Source organism: Cupressus sempervirens, chromosome 3, assembly GCF_028749045.1.
Source record: "Cupressus sempervirens isolate cs-2001-9-10 chromosome 3, ASM2874904v1, whole genome shotgun sequence".
Classification (NCBI taxonomy): domain Eukaryota; kingdom Viridiplantae; phylum Streptophyta; class Pinopsida; order Cupressales; family Cupressaceae; genus Cupressus; species Cupressus sempervirens.
This window is the reverse complement of record NC_143120.1, coordinates 881,220,244-881,245,013: the sequence shown is the minus strand read 5'-3', so window position 1 is coordinate 881,245,013 and position 24,770 is coordinate 881,220,244.

The window sequence follows — 24,770 nt, the reverse complement described above, 5'->3', positions numbered from 1 at the left end:
GATTGTATGTGAAAATGGCGCTCGATTGAAATCCGAGGTGGCGTGGCATTAAAAAAATTAAAATTTAAAATTAAAAAAAAAAAAATGCCATGCAAACATAAAATTGATGGCCGGCGGGGTCAAACCCATGACCTCCTGTCACTAAGACTTCGCCGATGACCGTTGGAGCATTCTTTTCTTTTGAAATATATGAGGCGTAGTTTGTATATAACCCCTTCCCGCCGAAAATTGGAGAGAAAGGAAGCCGCCAACGGGGTTGGAACCAACCGGCGCCTCTTCTAAAATACTTAACTGCCAATGCGTTATTTTGGCGCTTTAAGATTTTTTAGCGCAGTTTTAATTTATCCTTTAAACCATCGGCCTAACCTTAGTAAAATAAGGTTATTATCTATTTTGACCCCAAAATTAACATAAGCCAAATCTTTCAAAAATGGCTAAAGGTTAATTCGAAGGGAGGAATTAATTGAGGGGTCTAATATTATATCATTTTGTTATAGCCTTATTTTGGCTAATTTTTTGTATAAAAAGGGGGTTAGGAGACTCTAAGGAGGCATTCAGAAAAAGGAGAGAACGTCCAAGTGCTGGGAGTAAGGGAGATTTTTGAAGTGCTTATTCTTGTACTTTGAAACAACATGATGTTGTTGTACTTCAAAGGAATGACTTTGTAAACATTTGTACCTAATTTTTGGAGATAATCGGATCGGTCCCCCTATTGGAGCAGGACCCAGAGACGTAGTCCATATGGATGAACTTTGAGATCAAATTGTTTGCATCTTCTTTCTCTCATCGTCTCTTTTATCAGCTTAATCTTGTTGTTCTCTTATTTCATTTATGTTAATTTGATTCGTTAAAAGTTTTAAATTAATTCTATGTAATCAATTACCATTCCTCTATAATAGTCCTAGATCTTAATCAAATCAGTAGTGTTATCACTTAATTAAGTTACTTACAATGAGTTATCCTAGTAGCCACTTAGGGCCCTAACCCCCTTGCAAGTCACTTCCCCTCTATACACCTAGAGAACCTACCCTAATGCACCATTTAAATTTGTTCAAATAGAAGGATAAAGTAATACACAAAATATTCGCGTAAACCATAATCATGAAAGTCACGAAAGTAAAATAATGGAGCATAGGAAAGAACATCACATCCACACAAGGATTAATTGTCCATCTCGATATAACATCTCAAAGAATCACTGCCATCCCATAATTGATATACCATAATCATGGTAACGATCCAGAAAGTCTCATAATTATGAGAATGATGAAAAACCAATATCAATAGCAACCACCTCCATCATAGGGTGCATAACCCATAAAGATAACCATCCAGATCAAAGAATGATCATAAAGTAACATAATCCATAAATGCAACCATTCAAAATATAAGACAATATAAATGATAATACAAGGTAAGTAGGTAAATAAGACTTAACAAAGTAATGGCCATCATCTCTTTTGGTTAAAAGACATAATGATTGAATCAAGAAGGATTATTCAGATTTAAACTCCAAACCATACATGGACTAATCGAGACATAAAAATGGTTATATCATTCCACATAAAAAAAGAATCTCATAGCCTTTGGTGGAAAACACTAATTGGCCAACTACATAACCCCCAAAGCACCATAAAAGAAAATACAACAAAGCCATATACTAAGAAATCACAATAATAATACAAGTTTAGTTTTGCAACTAAATTAATTGATATTCTATAGTTTGATTTGACAATAAAAGATTATATTAAAAAACATGCATGAATCATATGGCATAAGTGTAAATAGATACTTCATCTATATTAAATCACCATGATTAACCAATATAATAATATTATTATTTCTGATTACCGATAATAATAAAAAATTATTATTTCTAATAATTTATTGAATAATTTAATATTCAACTCAAAATCTATCTTTTAATTAAATATTAATATTTTATCAATTTTAACTATTTCATATTATCATGCTATTATTAATTTAAATGATCTTAGATTATAAATAGCTTAGTTAATAATATAAAACATTATATGAAATAGTAATATCAACACCATTCTTAGAGTATTACTTTAACTTCCATATAAGCCCAATGTTAATATTTAATGCCCATTGAACTCACAATTCTATTATAAATAGCTTGGTTTGAATTATAATTATAATTAAATTATATATATATATATATATATACTCAATCATTATATCTATTAACCATAAATAAATGATTATATAGTTAACTTCACTATAACTTCACTTAAAATATAACTAAATCATAAATATATATTTATTAATTTTCCACTCGTATTAACAGAATTATAATCACTTAAATGCAACAAGGAGTTAAACTAGACTATAGAAAAATACTACTATCCACTTTAAAAATGAATGGATAATATTTATTTAGGCTTGCATGCATTGTTTTCTCATTGTATGCATATTTTCTCATGCTTATTTACTCTTACACATGCAAGATTAACATATCAATATTACTAACATTCATTTATTTGTTTTTACATGCATAAATATATATTAATTATATTTATTCCCTTACATGCATAAATACATTGATTGACATGCGTATCTGTGAATATATATTTTGAAAATATAAATTCTCTTCACAATAACTATATTCTATTTTATTTATAAAATATGTAAATATAATTAACATATAATTTTTTTCCTCTCTTTTTAAAAAAATATTAGATTTAATGTCTAAATTGCATGATAATGCCTAATTTATTTTTGACTTTCAATTTGTTTAAATTTTATAAATTATTTGCAAAGACATTTAATCAAACTCTAAATTAGATATATATTTATATTTTCTATTTATTTTGCATTTAAGTTTTCTAAAAAATAACCTAGGGTTTTGACATGATTTTTCATGCAACATGATTTGCCAATTTTAAAACAAGGGTTTCTAGATTTAGATCTTACTAGAATTTTCTACACAAGAATGGTAAATTTTCTTTCTTCTAATTTCTCAAAATAAAATATAACCTAGAAGTAATTTCTCTTTTAAATTTCGCAAATAAAACTATTCATGAATTTTACCAATCACCACAACACAATCTAACATGAATGAAAAAGGCAATATTTTTTAAAAGAAAGATTTGCAAGGTTCTCAAACTCTACCTCAAATTTGCCAGCAGAAATTCTAAGATAATGCAAGCCCAAAACACGCGATCCAAAATACTTCTAAGCTTAAAATTACTCTATAACTTCAATGTTGAATCACCATAAACCTTTGTGTAAACCTGTTAATTCTAGCTATCCACCCAGTTGCTCTCCCAAAACCTATTGCTCTCTAAAATGACCCAGGAAACTCTAATAAAGAGCCCTAACCCTAACTAGGGTTTTCTAATTTTTAATTTAATAAAAAGTCACTTTTAGTTAAATATTAGATAACTTAATTTGTTGAATCTTTTCATGCACACTCAAAGTAGTTTTAATATAAAATATTATTTTCTTTCTTTTCTCCACTTTATTTATTTTGCATAGTACTTTTAGAATCATAATTTATTATTTCAATTAGTCATAATAATTAAAGTGCATTATTTAAATATAACTCCAATTTAATTTTTATTAAGTAAATAATCATAATAAATCAATATTTACTCCTTAATATTTTAATTCACTTTTTACTCGATTTTCTAATTTTGACTTTTAAATTAAGTCTTTAAATTAAATAAAAGCATATATTTAATTAATTTCTCAATTAATAAAATATCATTATACTTCAATATTTTTCTTTTTAAATCAAATCATAATTAATAATTAGAATATCATAAGATTAATCCAAGTGTCATATTACACCAACTATCAAGTAATTCACATAGTCAAGCCCACATAAAAGCCATATAAGAAAAAATTGACCAAAGTCAAAATCAAACAACATACACAAAGAAAAACTCACGGGTTTAAAAAGGGTAGTTAGTAAGGGGTAAGTGCACCAAGTTGTGGTGCCAAAAGGGGGGTATAAGTGGACACCTGTTTCCTGAAATCAACAATTTCTGAACTTCAACAAAAATTTGAAGATAGTTACATTCAAAATTTTAAGATATGACAAAAACAAAAGTCGTAGTCCTTTGAATCTAGTTTCTAAACTACTAAATTTTTTTCAAAATGGTTTAGTTTTAGGTCTTCAATAAAGGGGGCTACAGAAAGTGGTACCGTTTATTCAAAAAAAATAACACAGTACAAAGTGTGGGCCCCCTAAATTTTTATTTTTATTTTGAAATTCTTTAATCGCTCTGGTCAAAAGTTACTTAACACTATGTAGTTTATCCCAGATTTTTCAAGTAATTTTATAATGTGTATTTTTTTTAATGAATTTTAAAACTAGACACATCCCAAAAACATGAAATATCTGTGTGCTCCCCCTAGAAATAATTGAAAACTAATCTAAAATCAATTTTTTTTTTCAAAGTGTGTAGAATGGAGTCTAGTTTCTAAAAAACTAAGTTGTTGCAAAATTCGATGAATGAGCTAAAATCTACAGCCCAATTAGTACATGGTAGTTTTTGACAAAAAATGGACATACATTCAAAAGAAATTATAGATGAAAGACTTGAAATAGTCCAAATTAAAAATAAATTATATGGTTTTATAGCTAACACAGAGACCTACAATGTCATGTAACTTGATCTTATCGATGCCCAACCACAAGGAATCTTGAAGGAGAGCTCACAAGAAAAATCAATCATTTTTTGTATGTTTACAGCAAAACACGTCTCAAACCTATTTATAAACTCCCAAGCTTTGGGTTGGATCTCCAAGGCAAAACCAAGCCTTAGGCTTAGCTTTAATGCAAAACTTTGAATAGTGCGGATGCGCTATTTAAAGCTTTTGAATTTAGTTCTTAATAGCGAGTGCGCGTTATAGTGCACACACACTATTGAGACCTAAATAGTGCATAGAGAAGGAAAAAGAGATGCAAAGCAAGAGCAAGAGAAAGTGGGGGGGGGGGGGGGGTGGGGGGGGGGGGGGGATGGTTGTGTGTGTGTGTGTGTGTGTGTGTGTAAGAGAGAGAGAGAGAGAGAGAGAGAGTAGGGGATGGGAGATGGGAGAGAGAGAGAGTAGGGGATGTGAGAGAGAGGAAGTGAGAGAGAGTAGCCTAGGTGGCAGAGAGAGTACAAGATGGGAGAGAGAGGAAGTGTGAAAGAGAGTAGGGGTGGCAAAGAGAGAGTACGGGATGGGGGAGAGAGATTGATAGTAGGGGATGGGAGAGAGAGGAAGTGTGAGAGAGTGAGTAGGGGTGGTAGAGAGAGTACGAGATGATAAAGAGAGATTAGGTAGTGGGAGAGGGAGCAAGAGAGGGAGAGAGAGAGGAGGATGTGAGTGTGTGTGAGAGAGAGAGAGAGTAGGGCATGGGAGAGAGTGTGAGAGTGTGAGAGAGAGTAGGGGTGACAGAGAGAAAGTAGGGGATGGGAGAGGGGAGAGAGAGAGAGTAGGGGATAAGGGAGAGAGATTAGAGAGGGAGAGAGAGAGAGAGAGAGACAGTAGGCAGTGGGAGAGGGAGAGAGGGTGGGGGGATGGGAGTGTGTGTGAGAGATCTAGAGAGTAGGGGATGAGAGAGGAGAGAGGGGGGGATGGGAGTGTGTGGGGTGTGTGAAAGAGAGAGAGTAGGAGATGGGAGCTCAGGAGAGACAGAGAGAGAGAGTAGGGGATGGGAGAGAGAGAGAGAGAGAGAGTAGGCAATGGTAGAGGGAGTGGGAGAGGGAGAGAGAGGGGGGAATGGGAATGTGTGTAAGAGAGAGAGAAAGAGGAAGTGAGAGAGAGAGTAGGGGTAACAGAGAGAGGGTATAGGATGGGAGAGAGAGTACATGATGAGAGAGAGAGATTGAGAGTAGGGAATGGGGGAGAGAGAGAGTAGGCAGTGGGAGATAGAGTGGGAGAGGGAGAGCGAGAGAGAGGAGGATGGGAGTGCATGTGTGTGAAAGAGAGAGAGTAGGTGGTGGGAGAGGAAGAGAGAGGGGAGATGGAAATGTGTGTAAGAGAGAGAGAGAGAGAGTAGGGGATGGGAGAGTGTGAAAATGTGAGAGAGAGTAGGTGGTGGCAGAGAGAGAGTAGAGAGGGAGAGAGTGCGAGTGTGAGAGAGTGAGAGTGAGAGTGAGAGTGAGAGTGAGAGTGAGTAGGAAATTGGAGAGGGAGTGGGAGAGGGAGAGGGAGTGAGAGACAGAGTAGGGGATGGGAGAGGAGAGAGAGGGGGGATGGGTGTGTGTGTGAAAGAGAGAGAGAGTAGGGAATGGGAGAGGGGAGAGAGATATAGAGAGAGAGTATGGGATGGGAGAGAAAGAGAGTAGGTAGTGGGAGAGGGAGTGGGAGAGGGGGGGATGGGAGTGTGTGTAAGAGAGAGAGTAGGGGATGGGAGAGAGTGTGAGAGTGTGAGAGAGAGTAGGGGTGGTAGAGAGAGAGTGAGAGTAGGGGATGGGAGAGAGAGTAGAGAGGAAGAGAGTGAGAGAGAGAGAGATAGTAGGTGGTGGGAGAGGGAGTGGGAGGGAGAGAGAGGGGAAATGGGAGTGTGTGTAAGAGAGAGAGTACAAGGTGGGAGAGAGATTGAGAGTAGGGTATGGGGAGAGAGGATTATAGGATGGGAGAGAGAGATTGAGAGTAGAGGATGGGGGAGAGAGAGAGTAGGCGATGGGAGATGGAGTGGGAGAGGGAGAGCGAGAGAGAGGAGGATGGGAGTGCATGTGTGTGAAAGAGAGAGTAGGGAATGGGAGGGGGGAGAGAGAGAGTAGCTTGAGAGAGAGTAGGGGATGGAAGAGAGAGAGAGTAGGTGATGGGAGAGGGAGTGGGAGAGGGAGAGAGAGGGGGAGGGAAATGTGTGTAAGATAGAGAGAGTAGGGGATGGGAGAGAGTGAAAATGTGTGAGAGAGTAGGGGGTGGAAAAGAGAGAGTAGAGAGGGAGAGAGTGAGATTAACAGAGAGAGTAGGTGGTGGGAGAGGGGGGAGAGAGAGAGAGAGAGAGTAGTGAATAGGAGAGAGAGACTAGGTGATGGGAGAGGTAGTGGGAGATGGAGAGAGAGGGGGGATGGGAGTGTGTGTAGGGGATGGGAGAGAGTTTGAGAGAGAGTAGGAGGTGGCAGAGAGAGAGAGAGAATGAGATGAGAGAGAGAGAGTAGGGGATGGGAGAGAGTGAGAGAGAGAGTAGGGGGATGGGGGAGAGAGTGAGAGTAGGGGATGGGGGAGAGAGTAGAGAGGGGGAGAGAGAGAGAGAGAGAGAGAGAGATAGTAGGCATTGGGAGAGGGAGTGGGAGAGAGAGAGGGGGGATGGGAGTGTGTGTGAGAGATCGAGAGAGTAGGAGATGGGAGAGGAGAGAGGGTGAGAGAGAGTAGGCGGTGGTAGAGAGAGAGAGAGAGAGAACGAGATGGGAGAGAGAGAGTGAGAGTAGGGGATGGGAGAGAGTGTGTGAGAGAGTAGGGGGATGGGAGAGAGAGTGAGGGTAGGGGATGGGAGAGAGAGTAGAGAGGGAGAGAAAGAGAGAGAGTGAGAGAGAGATAGTAGGCAGTGGGAGAGGGAGTGGGAGAGAGAGAGGGGGGATGGGAGTGTGTGTGAGAGATCTAGAGAGTAGGGGATGGGAGAGGAGAGAGGGTGAGAGATAGTAGGTGGTGGGAGAGGGAGAGAGAGAGAGTAGGGAGTGGGAGAGGGAGAATGAGAGAGAGAGTAGGGGATGGGAGAGGGGGGGAGGGGGAGGGAGAGAGAGAGAGAGAGAGAGAGAGAGAGGGAGAGAGAGAGAGAGAGAGAGAGAGAAGGGGATGAGAGAGGGGGGAGAGAGAGAAAGAGAGAGAGATTAGGGGATGGGAGAGAGAGTAGCTCGAGAGAGTGAGGGAGGGATGGGAGTGTGTGTGTGTGTGTGTGTGTGTGTGAGTAGGGGATGGGAGAGGAGAGAGAGAGTAGGAGATGGGAAAGGATAGAGAGTGAGAGAGTAGGGGATGGGAGAGAGAGAGTAGGTGATGGGAGAAGGAGTAGGAGAGGGAGAGTGAGAGAGAGTAGCCAATGGGAGAGGGAGTAGGAGTGTCATGTCCCCTTTTCAAATAATTAAAAAATAATAATCTTTGCTAAGGCAGGCAAGCCCAAGAAAGTGAAGTTTCGGAAAAAGGGGGTTAATCTTTGGAAACTGTTGGACTAATAAATAAAAATTATTATTAAAATATGTTTCATTAACCTCTCTTGGACGTGAGTTATAGTTATGCCCTCTTTTAAGGGTTTGGAGGCATTTTGGGCAGATTCCAGAACGAGATTTTTGGCTCATTCTTTGTTATTCTTCAGAGGCTGCCAAACCTGTGGAGAAGGAGACCCAAGAACGAGAGTTTGCAGGTTTCCAGGGAGACCCAAGAATGGGAGTTTTCAGGTTTCTAGGAAGGGTAAGGATGGGAGTTTGAAGCCATTCCATGTGCATGCTCATACAGAGTTTGCCTTTGTGCTGAACAGTGCAGATTTGTGGGTTTTCGGGTGTGTTTTTTGTATGAGTTTGGTGTTTTCAGTTGAGTATTTCATATCAGTTTGGGTTGCTGCTGTATTTCAGAATTTAAGGTTTTAAAATAGATCTGAATATATGTATTGGGACGTGATTAAACTTCTAAGATAGATTATTAGTGTTTTTGTGGTGTTTTCGGGCATTTTTGTGTTAATTTTGGGAGCCCGATGAGCATAGTTTTTGTCCTACATTTGAAAACTGTTGTGTAAAGGCTATACAGATCTGGAAATGTCATTTTGTAGGATTTTATGCTGCTGAAATTTTTGTAAAAATGTCCACTTCCATATTTATTAATAATAGGTGAAGCTGTGAAGCTTTTGGCACAATTTTTGGCATACCCGATTTGGGGTTTCTTGAGAAATTTGGTGGATCTTTGTGATATTAGTTGTTTGATCTTGAAAATATGATTAGAGGTTGGAAATATCATAAAAAATTAGAAAAGGGACATTTCAGTGGTATCAGAGCCATGATCTTGCCCGCCTGAGGGTTTGTAGAAGTTTGCAGGTCAGTTTTGACAACTACCCAGATCTTGCATTTCAGTTTTGAGAACTACCCAAATCTTGCATGTCATAATTTATGGTTGCATGTTGCTTCTAATCAGCTACATGTCAAAATTTATGGTTTCATGCTACTTCTAATCATTTTCATGTTAGTTCTTAGTGAATTTGGTGGTTGTAGAAGTTCGCATGTCAGTTTGACAACTACCTAGATCTTGCATGTCAGTTTTGACAACTACCCAGATCTTGCATGTCATAATTTATGATTGCATGTTGCTTCTAATCAGATACATGTCAAAATTTATGGTTGCATGCTACTTCTAATCATTTGCATGTTAGTTCTTGGTGAATTTGGTGGTTGCATGTTGCTTCTAATCAGTTGCATGCTACTTCTAATCATTTTCATGTTAGTTCTTGGTGTTTGAAGAAGTTATATCCTATTGGGGTTACACTCTACTTTATCCAGAATGGACAGGTATAGTACAGAGTCTCAGAGGACATGATCTTGGACAATTGATAACCAGAGTCAAAACAGTGGAAAAGATGGTTATTTAGACATTCGAGATAAACTTATGAAAATAAGCCATGACATGTATGAACAGTTGATTGAGCACCATCATATAATGAATGACATGTTGTCTGACCCAGCTAAGGTGGATAAGTTGATTGGATTTCTATTTGGCAGATTTTCTCATAAGACAGATGACACAATTCCCAAGAACTTGCATGAGGAGTTTGAGAAACTAGCTGATAGCCAGGTAGAGGTCTCATATTCTACTCTGCCACAGGAGGTGGTTGGAAAGGATATTACGCAGATTGATAGTAACGGTCAACTTGATACTCAAATTGAGACAATTTTTTATAGGTCGTCAAAGGGTGATGCCACAGGTATTCAGGATGGTATAGTTACAATAGGCAGTGACTACAGTGTAGTGGGTTCAGATGATGATTATGAGGATGTTGTTGTACAGGATGGTGAGATACCTGGTAGAGATGAGCAGACATTGAGCATTCATGACTTTGTTGAGAAAGAGTACCAGGCACAGTTAGATGCTTCATCACATGAGGTTGAGGCTGGTAGTACTTCACATGATTTGTCCAGCCAGTTGAAGGTGAACAAAGATAGTATTGTGACTTCATTATCTCATCATGACAGGTATGTGGAGTTAGTTGGTATTGGTCATATTACTCAGGTGAGGAGTTTCTTGAGTTACCAGTTGATTCTAGTTTATGGATATGGACTCGGGATTGTTATATTGGCGTTTGGGATTCAGTTGACTGGAGATCTTTAACACTTTTTGGTAGCAGTGTTTGTTTGGGTGCTATCATGGATTTGATTAGCAGATTACATGGTGTTGTCTTTTCTTGTGCCAGTATCTTGTCTGATGTTGGTATTAGTTTTTATACACCGGTGTTGGGCTTTGTTTATATATCCAGTCGACCATACTTGCTGGAATGTGTTGATGATCTTTCATATTTGGCAGTGTGTACAGATGAGTCCCAAGATCATATTGGCATTGATGACATCCAGGAGGATGCAGTGGGCAGTTTTGAAGACTTAGTTTCTTTGGGTACAGAGGAGTTGGACAGCAGTGCTATAGTTTTTGATACTCCGTATGTTGATATGAGCTTTATATTTGATTCACAGGATATGGATGGTAATACTCTAGAGACTAGTAACTTTGAGGATAATCCTTTAGATAGTGCATCAGAGGAGGTTTGTAGGAGACAATCAAGCCAGTGCCATCATGTGTCTAATCAATTGAGAGTTAGTGACTGAGATATTGCTATCACTTGCCATCATTTCGATGTTGCTCGTCAGTTGTTAGCAGTTTATGGATGGGGTTCTCCTACTAGTGATGAGCAGGGAGGAAGTTATCTTTCCTTGACAGAGTTCCACTCTTTATGGGAGGCTATTCAAATTTTGAGACAAAATTATATGCAGTTGGTAGCTGACAGAGATTATCTTATGGAGTGGGGCAGTACAGCATATGATGCATTGTTGTCCAAGGAAGATGAGGTGAGTGAGCTTACTGAGCAGCTTGAGGTGACTTCTGAGATTCTTGAGAGTACAAAAATGGCTTTCAAGGAGTCACATTTTCATTTGGCTAAGGTGACCATGGAGTTAGAGCGACTACAGTCTTTAACTGATTCTATACAGTCACAAGTTGTGGTGTTTGGTGATCCGAGGATGTCCATGGCCGAGATTGTTAGAGACAGTGGAGATGGGGATGCATCTATCCTTGATACTAACATTGGCATATCAGGTTCATTCCCACTAGAGTCAGGTTCAATTGAGTTGGGCGCTGTAGCAGATTTTTGTGGTGTGCCTGACATGGTGGTGACCTCTAGTACTAATGGCACAAAGACTAGAGATGTTGTATCAAAGACCATGTGTGATGTTGGTGAGCTGATAGTTGGCATGGTTCCTGCTAGTAATACTACTCCCTTCGCAATGTCTTCAGAGGTAGTAGTCAGTTCCAACTTGGTTAATGATCGATTGCAGTTAGTTACATCTGGATTGCAGTCTGAGCCACTGACTGAGATTGGTGCATTCTATCGGCATTACACTGTGAGGTATTCTCATCAATCTACCTTTGATGACCATGTTGATGAGATGAAGATACAGAGATGTACTTTGGTTCCTAGTGCTTATCATCAGTTATGAGATAGTTTGATGCCTCAGGATGAGAGTTGTGATGGGCATGACATGGTGATAGGTCCTGCAGTTGACAGGTTGATAATACATGACTTAGAGCAGGAGTTTTGGAGTGATGCTTCAGCAGGTGTTGTTATTGATTCTACTCCTTTGGCTATGACATCTCCTGACTTAGCTGGTGATCAATCACAGTGGGTTGTATCACTTCTTCATGGTGAGTTGTTGATTGAGGTTGGTTTTTTTTATCAACATTATATTGCAGGGTATGTACATCAGTTAGCATTTGATCCTTGTGCTGAGGAGTTGATGGCAGAAAAATTTGGTTTGGATTCCATTTCTTACTCTTTATCTTGTAATGTCTTTTCACCATCAACAGTGCATGGGAGTTATGGTTATGAGATAGTGGCTGGTGATTTGCAAAGTTGTGTTGACTGCAGGAGTTGTACAGTGTGTGGATTCTCCATACTTGGTACAGTTTCATTCGAGAGCGTTCACCATTGTTGCAGAGTTGGATTGTAAATTTCGTATAGGCCAGTGGGATGCGTTGATGGTATTTACTGTGTTGGTAGTTTGATTTGTCCACTTTACTTGGGTTCTAATGTTCTAAGAGTTTGTGCCTCATGGGTTTTTGATTGTGGTAGTGGTGATTTCGGAGTTTGGTTGAGCTATAATTGTCAGTTTGATTATGGATTCCTCTTGGTCATATTGCAGAGGATATTGCAGGAGCCTGTGTTAATTGGTAGTAGTATAGTTCATGACTACATTTGGAATCCAAGTGGATTGATTGGTTTATTGTTCAGCCATTGCTTGAGGACAAGCAATTTTTGGGAGGGGAGGACTTTTCATGTCCCCTTTTCAAATAATTAAAAAATAATAATCTTTGCTAAGGCAGGCAGGCCCAAGAAAGTGAAGTTTCGGAAAAAGAGGGTTAATCTTTGGAAACTGTTGGACTAATAAATGAAAATTATTATTAAAATATGTTTCATTAACCTCTCTTGGATGTGAGTTACAGTTATGCCCTCTTTTAAGGGGTTTGGAGGCATTTTGGGCAGATTCCAGAACGAGATTTTTGGCTCATTCTTTGTTATTCTTCAGAGGCTACCAAACCTGTGGAGAAGGAGACCCAAGAACGGGAGTTTGCAGGTTTCCAGGGAGACCCAAGAATGGGAGTTTGCAGGTTTCTAGGAAGGCTAAGGATGGGAGTTTGAAGCCATTCCATGTGCATGCTCATACAGAGTTTACCTTTGTGCTGAACAGTGCAGATTTGTTGGTTTTCGGGTGTGTTTTTTGTATGAGTTTGGTGTTTTCAGTTGAGTATTTCATATCAATTTGGGTTGCTACTGTATTTCAAAATTTAAGGTTTTAAAATAGAGCTGAATATATGTATTGGGACATGATTAAACTTCTGAGATAGATCATTAGTGTTTTTGTGGTGTTTTCGGGCATTTTTGTGTTAATTTTGGGAGCCCAATGAGCATAGTTTTTGTCCTACATTTGAGAACTGTTGTGTAAAAGCTATACGGATCTAGAAATGTCATTTTGTAGGCTGTTATGCTGCTAAAATTTCTGTAAAAATGTCCACTTCCAGATTTATTAATAATAGGTGAAGCTGTGAAGCTTTTGGCACAATTTTTGGCATACCCGATTTGGGGTTTCTTGAGAAATTTGGTGGATCTTTGTGATATTAGTTGTTTGATCTTGAAAATCTAATTAGAGGTTGGAAATATCATACAAAAATAAGAAAAGGGACATTTCAAGGAGAGGGAGAGGGAGAGGGAGAGAGAGTAGGGGATGGGAGAGGAGAGAGAGAGAGTAGGGGATGGGGGATGGTGGGATAGGGAGAAATGTGTTTTGACATAGTGCATACGTGTTTTATAGTGTGTGCGTACGTGCTTTATAGTGCATACACACTATGTCAAATCACCCAAAAATGGTAAAAAAGAAAGTTTGGGTCCCATTTGATCCATTCTCTGTTTTTGGTCTATTGTGCGTTGTTCTAATAGAAAATATGGGTTTCAACATAGCAAACACTATTTGAAGACTTTTTGAAGCTACCAAACACCAAATTCAATCATTGGATACATGATTTGAAGAATTTTTTAATATTCTTTGTATAGAAAAGGTTAGTGCAATCTTTTTTAAATATTGTTTGTTGATATATAGATACATATTTGATTATAATTTGACGTGTTTTTTAATATATTCTGAATTCATTGAAATTTGTATGTTTGAATGAAATATTATTTTGAAATGGTTAGAATTTGACAAGTTGTTTGATATATATTGTGTATTCATTCAAATAATTGTAATTTTTATATGTATTTGAATGATTTGTAATTTACACATTGTAAGTAATTTAGATGTTTGAATAATTTGACATGTAGAAATCATCATCATGCCAAGGAAGAAACCAAAAACTCAAACAAATGAAGATAGGGAGAGAGATTTGAAAATTAAAAGAGATAAAATAAAACTACTACGTGAACAAAAAAAATTGCAAAACAATAATAAAGAATTGACTTTTGAAGAGGATCAAGAACCACTGATACAAAGAAACAAAGAGGAAAAATTGGAAAGACAAAGAGAACGAATGAGACTATTACACTCAAGAAGACAATTGAATTGTGAAGCTACACCATCTTTCAATGTTGGATTCATATCATCCTCTCATGTTGAAGAGACACTAATTTGTAGATTTGATGATGTACACATTCCATCATGTCGTGTTGAAGACACAACATCAACACATCAAGTAGGTGATATTCCATCTTTTGCATCTTATTGCCAAGGCACATCATCTTTGGTTCAAGGTACACAATACACTCAACCTTATGTTAATGTTCAAAATGTTGAGGGAATGGAAGAAATTATAACACCTTCTAGAATTCATTTTAGAAGACCAAAATATTTGATTGATATTGGTACTAACATTTTGAAATCAATGCCTGACAAGATTAGCAAGCGTACTTGTCAAAGAAAAATTAATTGTATGTGGAGATTATTTTTTGAAGAATTAAATATTAAAGGTCAATGCCAATTATTTTTTGAAATGATGAGGAATTTGAAATTTAGGCCTATCATGAAGATTCTTGGGCTAATAATGATGGATGATTCAAATGAAAAAAGAATTGTAAAGAATCTAATGAGTGCTTATGACAAAGTGGGTTCTAAATCACACACCAAAGATAGTAATATCACAAGACGAGTACTTACAATGAAAATAGTAAGAAGCCAAATGAAGAAAGCTTGACTCATGAGAAAGACAAGCAATATGTTAAAAATTGGTAGAGGTAGTCTAAGGAGAGTCATGCTAAGGCATGAGAGATTGAAAGATAAAACAAAAAATGAGTTATGAACATTTAGTGGTAGACTACCGCAAAAGGATAAAGAAATTAGTGAAGCTTTGAAATTATTGATCAAAGATTTTTGAAAAAATAACACATGTGTTTCTCCTAAACAAAGAGATGTGTAAGAAGAAGGATTGGTCGCCAAAATCGCGACCCACATGCAAAACATTTTTTGAACTCAACTTAGACACATTTTTTTGCTAAATTTATTGGTATGTATCCTCAAATTCAAATAAGTCAAAGATTTTTTGAGATGGGTAAACTTTTTTATGTTAAGATAAATCATACATGCACAACTTGTTGTTGTAGGATACATATTGAATTTTCTAACCATTTTGATATTTTTAGGCAGATATGTGTGTTTTTTCATTCTAAATTTGTTTTGTAGGATTGTGAGATGAATGAGCCACCAAGATCTTCAAGGGAATTCATATCCAACATTTAATGTGAAATAGGGGATGGCCAACAACTTACAAGACATTATGCTTGGATGGTACATGCTTATTTTGTGGTTCTTTGCAACTTTTATCAACTTGTAAACATATGAATAGTACACATGCAATTGAAAATGAAATAGTAGATTACGAAAAATTTAAGATAGTGACATATGCTCTAAAAGATGAAAAATAGGATAAAAGATGTGATTTAGTCATTGAAAAGATTTCAGTGTATGAGTTCGTGAAGATTTTTTGTGAAAAGATGCACGGATGTTCTATTGGTTGAGCAAGATGCACAGGTTGTGTAGAATTCAATATGTGTGGAATTTCATAAAGGCTGGTCATGGAAAGGGAGAGCACGATAGTGCAAGCACATGCATCAAAAGAGCCTTAGCTCATGAAGAACTAAAGTGCAAAGATGGAGCAATATTGATAGATGAAAAATCCATCGTTCAGTGATGTAATGCTATAATGGGTCCAAGTAAGAAAGGTGAGTCTATGGTTCGTAGATTTTTTTGGTTGATAGATAATACTAACATTGCACCATATGAGGATTGTTGCACACTAACAGGATCTAGTGAGTTGCACTCCTTTGGAAGCTTTGATGCAGGTCCATAGAGTATTCAAACACAAAAAAATGGCATGCTATTGTCCATCATGTGCAAAGAAAAATTGGGATGAGTGTGAATCGACTAAATGGATGGAATGGGATATACGAGTTTTGGACCCAATTGACACCTATCGTCCCCCACAAGCATTGGAAATGGTAGAGATGGATTCATCTATTGACTTTGACTGCTTGTCTGATCTAGTGCAACATGGTAATATATATTTATATATCTTTGTAATTTCAATATGTAACTTTATAACTTTTACTTAATTATTTTTTGAATTAATGACCGCATTTTGTACATTTGTCACTATAGGCCATGTTTTTGTTGTTATTACACTTGAAGACAATGAAGAAGGGACAGATTATTATTTGTGTCATTTTGTCCAAGCCAAACAAGAATTGGATCACTCGGTTATAGATGGTGAAGGTTTAGAGTACCATGTCAGTGCGGTGGTTGTAACCGGCACATGGCTTAGACAATATTCTATGAAGAATCCTAACTTGTGGTTATTCGAGGATTAGCAAACAGAGAGGAAAATTCTTCATTATTCAAACCTTATTGTCGTATCAAATGTTCACTTGATAAAATATGGTGAAAAACTACATAATAAGATTCTTTGGATTGTGAGGAGATGTTTGTGATTTTCCATGTTCAAGGCTACAAGCCTAGTCTTGAGTTTGTGAAGCAACTAGCCAATGAAAGTTGCATAGTTTGAATCTAATGTTGGATTCATGTTAGTTTGGACCTAAATAGACCCTTTCCATGCTTGAAAGTCACCCCTGGTCCTTATTTGTATTTGTGAGGTTTTGTATCAAATAAGCCTTCTGATGCCCTTAAGAGCAACTAGTATTAGTTGTCTTTGTGATAGGTTTTCCTTGTGATTGGAGATTCTTAAGAGTGGTTGGGTTGTGATAACCATACCATCTTATCAAGCACTTGTGATAGGTGTTTTGGGGCTGATTGGATTAACAATGACATTCATTGTTCCTTAACCTTCAGTGAAGAGGATTCTAAGAACCTTGTCCATTCTCACTATCAATTCCATTGCATTAAAGTGGTATCAGAGCCATGTCTCTTACTAAAGAGGGAGAAATACCTTTAAGGAGGAGCAATCTAAGGCTATAGACCTTGATTCATTTGTGATGATGTAAAAAGAGAAAAAATGCATAAAATGTTGTCCTCTTGCATTTTTTTCCATATTTTTCATAACATCAAGAAAATAAATTGAAAATTAGAATACCCATTTCACCTTTCTATAACATATCAAAAGATGAGGTATGGTTGTTTTGGACCAAGTCTTTGTTGTTACACTATGGGCCACTTTTTAAGCATAAAAATGAGCAATATAGGTGATTTTTCAAAGAAAAAAAATATTTTTATGTTTCTTAGAAGGTTATAAAGGTCCTTAGGGTCATTAGGTTAATTTTTAGGCATCTAGGAGTTAATATGTCAAAAATTGCAAAAAATTGCAAAAGTTGTCAAAGCAAAATTGCAAAAATGTTGACAACTTTGCAGGAGTTTGGGAATTGGTGTAGGGATGAGCATTTAGAAATAATTTATTTTATTTTTGCTAAATTTTTCCAAGTCATAGAATTGGAATCAAGTGAAAAATGTAAAAATTGCACTTTTTGTGCAAAGTTGCATTTTGAAAGTTGTAAAAGTTGCTCAAATTTGCAACTTAGTGAAAAAAAGGTTGTGGGATCAAACTATCTATTCTATTAGCTCTGGGTGGCCAGGTAAACCCTATCCCCAACCTTGTCTAGTTCTGTTTAGTGCTCGAATGATCTCGAGCATGCAGAACTGAAATGTCCCTAAGGGTCATTAAATTCCATAGGGTTGCAATCTTTGATGAGGCATATCTCAGAGCTTGCGCAAGGTATGGATGTGATTCCAAATCCTATAGGACCATGTTGCAGAGACCTATAATAATCTCTCTCTCTTTAATGAGATCATACTTCATTTTGATTTGTGATGCCATCTCAGGTGATGATGAAACTTGTAGTGTTGGCCAGTACAAAGTTGCCAACTGCCAAATCTCTCTCACCTTTCATTGTGGGTTCAAACTATCTACTCTATTAGCTCCGAGTGGCCAGGTAAACCCTATATCCAACCTCATCCCATCTCATTCAATGCTTGAACGTTCTCAGGCATGTCGAACCGAAACGTCCCTAAGGGTCACTAAATGCCATAGGGCTATGATCTTTGACGCAGTATATCTCAAATCTCGTGTGAGGTATAGATGCAATTCTAGTTCCTATAAGACTATGTTTTAGAGACCTATAATAACCTCTCTCACTTTTTAGATATTATACTCCATTTTGATTTTGTGATGCCATCTCTCGTGATGCTGAAATTTGTAGTGCTGGTCAGTATAAAGTTGCCAACTACCAAATCTCTCTCACCTTTCATCGTGGGATCAAACTGTCTACTCTGTTAGCTCTGAGTGGTCAGGTAAACCCTATCCCCTACCTCACCCTATCCTTTTTAGCACTCGAATATTCTCGGACACGCCGAACTGGAACTTCCCTAAGGGTCAGTAAATGCCATAGAGTTGCGATCTTTGATGAGGCGTATCTTGGAGCTCGTGTGATGTATGGATGAAATTCCAATTCCTATAGGACTATGTTATGGAGACCTACAATAACCTCTCTCAATTTTTGGAGATCATACTCCAATTTGATTTTACGATGCCATCTCCGGTGATGCTAAAACTTGTAGTGTTGGCTAGTACAACGTTGTCAATTGCCAAATCTCTCTCACCTTTCATCGTGGGATCGAACTATCTGCTCCATTAGCTTCGGGTGGCCAGGTAAACCCTATCAACAACCTTATCCCATCTCATTAGTGCTTGAACGTTCTCGGACATGCCGAATCGAAATGTCCCTAAGGGTCACTAAATGCCATAGGGAAACAATATTTGATGGGGCATATCTTAGAGCTCGTGCAAGGTATGGATGCAATTCTAGTTCTTATAGGACTGTGTTGTAGAGACCTACAATAACTTCTCTCACTTTTTAGAGATCTTACTCCATTTTGATTTTGTGATGCCATCTCAGGTGATGCTTAAACTTTTAGTGTTGGCCAGTACAAAGTTTCCAACTACCAAATCTCTCTCACTTTTCCTCCTAGGATCAAATTGTCTATTCTATTAGCTCTGGGTGGCTAGGTAAACACTACCCCAACCTCTTCCCATCTCATTGAGTGCTCAAACATTCTCAGGCATGCTGAACTGAAACGTCCCTAACAAAGATACTGACACATTAAGGAGCTTACAAGAGCTCATAAGTTTCTATTTATCTCCCCCACATTGAAAATATCATGTAGAAAACATGGTGTGATGTGTAGAAGGATAAGATTATAAAGGGCTCATAACTTTTCCTCCTCATCGTAACTCGCAATCTCAAGAGTTTATTGGAGGTAGGCTTAATATGGCACATATTCTAATGTGCCATAGGTTTATAAGATTGTGTCAAAACTATCAAAGGAATGATAGAGATCACTATTTTGCATCATTATGAGGATTTACGAAGGAATAATCAATGCATCACTATTTTGCATCACTATAGAGACAACGTTAATGATAATCAATGCATAAGGTAAGGGCATTATGAAGGAATGAGATCAAAGGAAAATATTCAAGGAAACAATAGTGAGTGTGATGAAAAAAAAAATTTAACCTTTGTAGTAGTTAGATCTTTGCTTCATTAATGTTTCATTAAATCTTGAGAATCCTATTACGTACACCCTATTTTTCAAAGTGTTGGGATCAACATAAATGTAGCATTAAAAATATTCATCTAATTTTTAGGTGGAAGTTGGGGAATTTTGTGGGAGCATGTTTGTCCAATTCTCATTAAAAAATGTGATGTCATCTTTTCCACTCACATTCGGGCTAAAGGTGGGTTGTATTTAGCATAGGTGAAACACCAAGATAGTCAAGATTCAAAGGACTAGGAACTAGTTGCATCATAATTGTCTCAACATGATGCCATAAAAGTATTCCTCTTCAAAGTTCTTCTCCTCTTTAATTGCAACAAGTCTGAGTCCACAAGTTGCTATGGGATGGATCATATTGTTGTTTCTGGGATAATATTTTGATATGCCCAAACATAATGAATGAATGATAATACCTCTTGGCATTTAGATAGGCAATTAGAAGTTAAATTTCTCTATCTTGCCTTTAAGTAGTTCAAAATTGATTTCATTTGTTTCTATTGATTTTGTAGCACACTTGAATTGTGGTTAACTTTTTCAAAGGTAATTCTTTCCATTTGACAACACATATATATACTTTACAGTTCTTTAAAAAATGATGAAAAACTATTGATGACTAGACCTACCATATAAATTTTATATATTAGTTTGTTAACAACAATGAATTATTTTCTTTAACGTTTCATGCTAAGAAGTTGTTTTAGAAATCACATATTGTTGAATTGATTGCTTTATTGCTTGTTTCACTCACAATAATGTACAAAAAGTTAGTATCAATACTAAATAGAATAAAATGAAAACAAATACTTGTCTGTAATTTTAATCATTTTATAATCATATGAAAGTGTTACTTATATATATTTAGTTGGTAAAATTCATTTAGATTAGTTAATGGATTCATATCGAGCTTCCAATTGTTGACCGATAGCCATTAAATGAGACCAAGCTAGTTAAAAGTTTGTTGGGGATACTTTTGGAGGACTTTATGACATTATTGACACTCCCATCCCCAACTCATAAATAAGGAAAAATATGGAAAAGATGACATGATCTTGGGTTGAAGTAAAATCTCAAGAAGTGATGCACTTAATGAGCCATAAGAAACCTATGTGTACATTCCCCAACTTATAATGAATGGTTGGATATAAAGGCTCCATACACTAGCCCAAGAATGGAAGCCAAGGATGTAACCGTGCATATATTGGCATAGTCTCCTTGCGAGGATCCCAAGTATCTACTATTGTTATTAATTTGGGCATCGCAATATGATCGAGAATGTTATGAAGTACTAAAGCATGTAGTAACTTCTCGCATGTCTCTAGAAAATGTAGCATAGGTGCAGGGTCCCTTGGTTCCTAGAAATTTGTAGCAACTATTCTTAGTACTATAAGATTAACTTCAATGAAGAGTTGAGTGTAAGGAGTTGAAGAAGCGAGTTTTGCTTCTATGTAAATGCCAAAATCACAAGGCTTGTTCCCTTGCATAAGCCTTCGCCATAATGACATTACCTCTAAACCATGCAAAGGATGTTGAAGTGGTTCCCAACCTTGAAACACTCTTATAAACAATGCCAGAGCTAAACATTATGCATAATAGAGAACATCTTATCTAGTGTAGTACGAGATTGAGTAATTATACCTATAAAATTCTATCTTCTATAAGGTACAACATTGACCAATTATGCATATAAGAAAATATATGCATTGGAATACATGTGAGTGCCCATTACAATTGGTATTCTATGATGGTAGATCTAACATATGGAATTAATGAAACCTTGAGAATTCTGTTAGGCTCTACATCATAACTAAACCTTGGAATTAATGTAATGTATTGTTTTTAGTTTCAAATTTTTTATAATAATAATTTATGATAAATGTTTAGATGCATAACATAGAAGGCAGGCTTTAAACATGTACAAGAAGATCATAAATCAATATGACAATGACATAAATTGCAAATGATAAATTTTTGGCTTTAACACTAATAAATTTTATTGCTGATCAATATTAAATCATATGACAATGACATATTGGAAATGATAAACTTATGTTTAAACAATGATAAAGTTTATTGTTAATCAGTATTCTATCAAATTTTTGAACTGATTAGGTATTGAATTTAATGTCATACATGAACAAACATATAATATAAAATGATAACCAATAATGTCATGTACATTAACAAACACATAATATATTATGATAACCAATAATGTCGTACATGAACAAACATATCATATATTAACCAATAATGTCATAAGTCTAATAATGTCATGCATCAAATAAATGTCATACATCAAATATAAAATGTCATATATACATCAAATGTATATCGAATATGTCCACTGACATAAAATCCAACATATATGTCTACTAATGCCTATACCTGTACATGTCTATCAACTATATCTTCTCCTTCTCACAAGGGGAAGGAAACAAATCTCTAGAGGCCTTCGGTCGTCGTGTGGAGGGAGACGATGGCGATGATGGGGTCCTCCTCACACGCTCGCTTGTCCTCTTGTTGAGGCTCTTCTCTAACTCGAGGTGATACAAACAAAGTAGATATGAATAAATAATTATTATACATTGAAATCAAATATATGTACACACAAATTAATTATTTCTTACTGCCATCATATAGCCGTTCTGCAAGTCCACCTCGAAGGCTCGTGGATGATCTAGTGTGACAAGACCCTACAACAATTGAATCAATATAATCACTTGTAAATAACATTAGAAATTTTGATACTAACTATTATAAACAACAACTAAAACAAAGAAAGTTCTTTCATGCCTCAGTTAATGGCTGTGAACTAGCCATAGCCGCAACCACTTTATGATTGACAGACTGCTGGAGATGAGGAGGAGTCTTCGATGTCAAGAGTTGCATATCATACAATACACATTAAATGTAACATGAAACATGAAACAAATATATTAAAATGAATTAAATTAACATGAAATAAAGGTACCTCTATGAAGCTCGTGTCACGTCTAGGCTCAGATCCTGTAGTGAATGTCGATGATCCTATAGAGAACTGATGCACATGCATAAATTTTTTTGGCAATCGTTCATATGATTACTTAATAAATATATGTATTCATTTAAATGATTAAATTGATACATACCTCTGGACTCGTCGAGGGGATGAAAAATGGGGGTGGGGGATCGCTACTAGGCTCACCAACACTCTGACCCTGAATTTTGAACAATGTCAATACATGTTAATTAATTAGTCATTCACTATACATATGAAATGTGATCAAATTAGTTTATTATAATTGTAATTTACTTGTGTGTCAATGCCAAATGTCTCATTCAGGAGCTGATCAGTCACTAGCCCATCATCTGCACCATCTTTAGCATGACTGCCAAATGTGCATAAGGATCTGCATGATGTGCACATGTGACCGCAACATGCAAAAGGCTCCTCCTCAACTAATGGACTTGTGCAATGAATTAGGGTCTGCATCAAAGCTCTAATAGTCCCTAGAGTGTTGGCCTCTACATGTTCTTTCACAACTTAAGGAATAGTCACATGCTCACCCTATGGCTTGACCATAGGTGTCCTAACTACATTAGGGTCACGACGTGCCCCTAGCCTCTCAAATGATGACCCCCCACCTCTACCTTGAGAGTCTAATATATCAACATAATTTGGGATATCCCCAAGGACAAACTCACAATACAATTTTCTTAAGAAATACATGGGGACCTCATGATTATTGCAAGGAGGGGCATCGAAAACCATCCACCATCTATACAAAAAATTATTTCTAATAGCATCGTGTATGCACCAATGGATGGGGAACTGTTTAGTACCCTCTCTAACAACATTTTGTTCACCAAGTTTTCTAAATAATGCACATATTCTACCTTTTGGTATATCTTTTTTTTTAACATCTTGATATGATAATTTATTTGCATAATATCTTTTTTGTTCTTCCCTCTTAACCCGCCAAACATCTAACTGACCTATAACAGAAGCTATGTGGGTCTTAATGGATTCAAGAAATGATGCCAATTGAGCTCTCATTGGATTGGTTTGTCCAGATTGTTTCAACCAACCAATGAGTCCTTCTAATTCAATTTTGCCTCTTTCTATTTCATTTATTATATTTTCTTGTGTGCTAGGAGGAGGTCTTGCAATTGGTTCAGGCTGCAAAATTTGTTATTCTTCTTGTGGAGGGTTTTGGTTTTAATTTTTTTGAGGGTTTTTGTTTTGATCTTGCTGAGAGTTTTGACCTTCTTGGGGATTTTCCAGTTCATTATTGACATTTCCTGATAAGAAATCAATTGAAATCTAAATAAATAAATAAATTTAAAGAAAAATTGTAAAAAACCTTCAAAATAATATTAAAAACATATCAAACAATTCAAAAATAAATTTAGATAACATGGCATGCTCGTGATCTCGAACTTTGATGGCGAGGAGGCATATTGGCAAGGCGGGTGGTGAAAACCTTGTTTGGTTGCAATCTGCATACGCGCTGCAGCGAGGAAAAGTAGGAAAAATGAGTGAAAATTAATGAGCTGCGGGTATGCAGCCCATTTATAATTTTTTTTTTTTTTACAAAGCATGTATTTTCAATGGCTTGGGTTACCCAAGCTATAGTGTGTGTGCGCTATAACACGTACGCACTATTGAAAATTGAAAAAAAAAAAAAAAAAAAAATGTGTCACCTTTTTGGCACCACAACTTGGTGCACTTACCCTAAGATAAATGTCCTCTTTCTCAGGACAAGTAATAAGGCTTTGGTTGGGATTGGACCTGAACATTATCTCCCCATTCTTACCATTAAACTTTATTGTGATAGGGCACACTCATCCTAGAAATTCAAGAAAGTAGATGCTCGATACTTGCAACCTACATAAAGACAAGCATGTATATGTGCATATATATCTAATCTAAACAAGCACTGGTGAGGAGTAGTACATCATGTAGATATTGACTCCCAGGTGACTGCAACTACCTCCCTCAACCACATCAAACACATCAAACATAAATGTAAAACA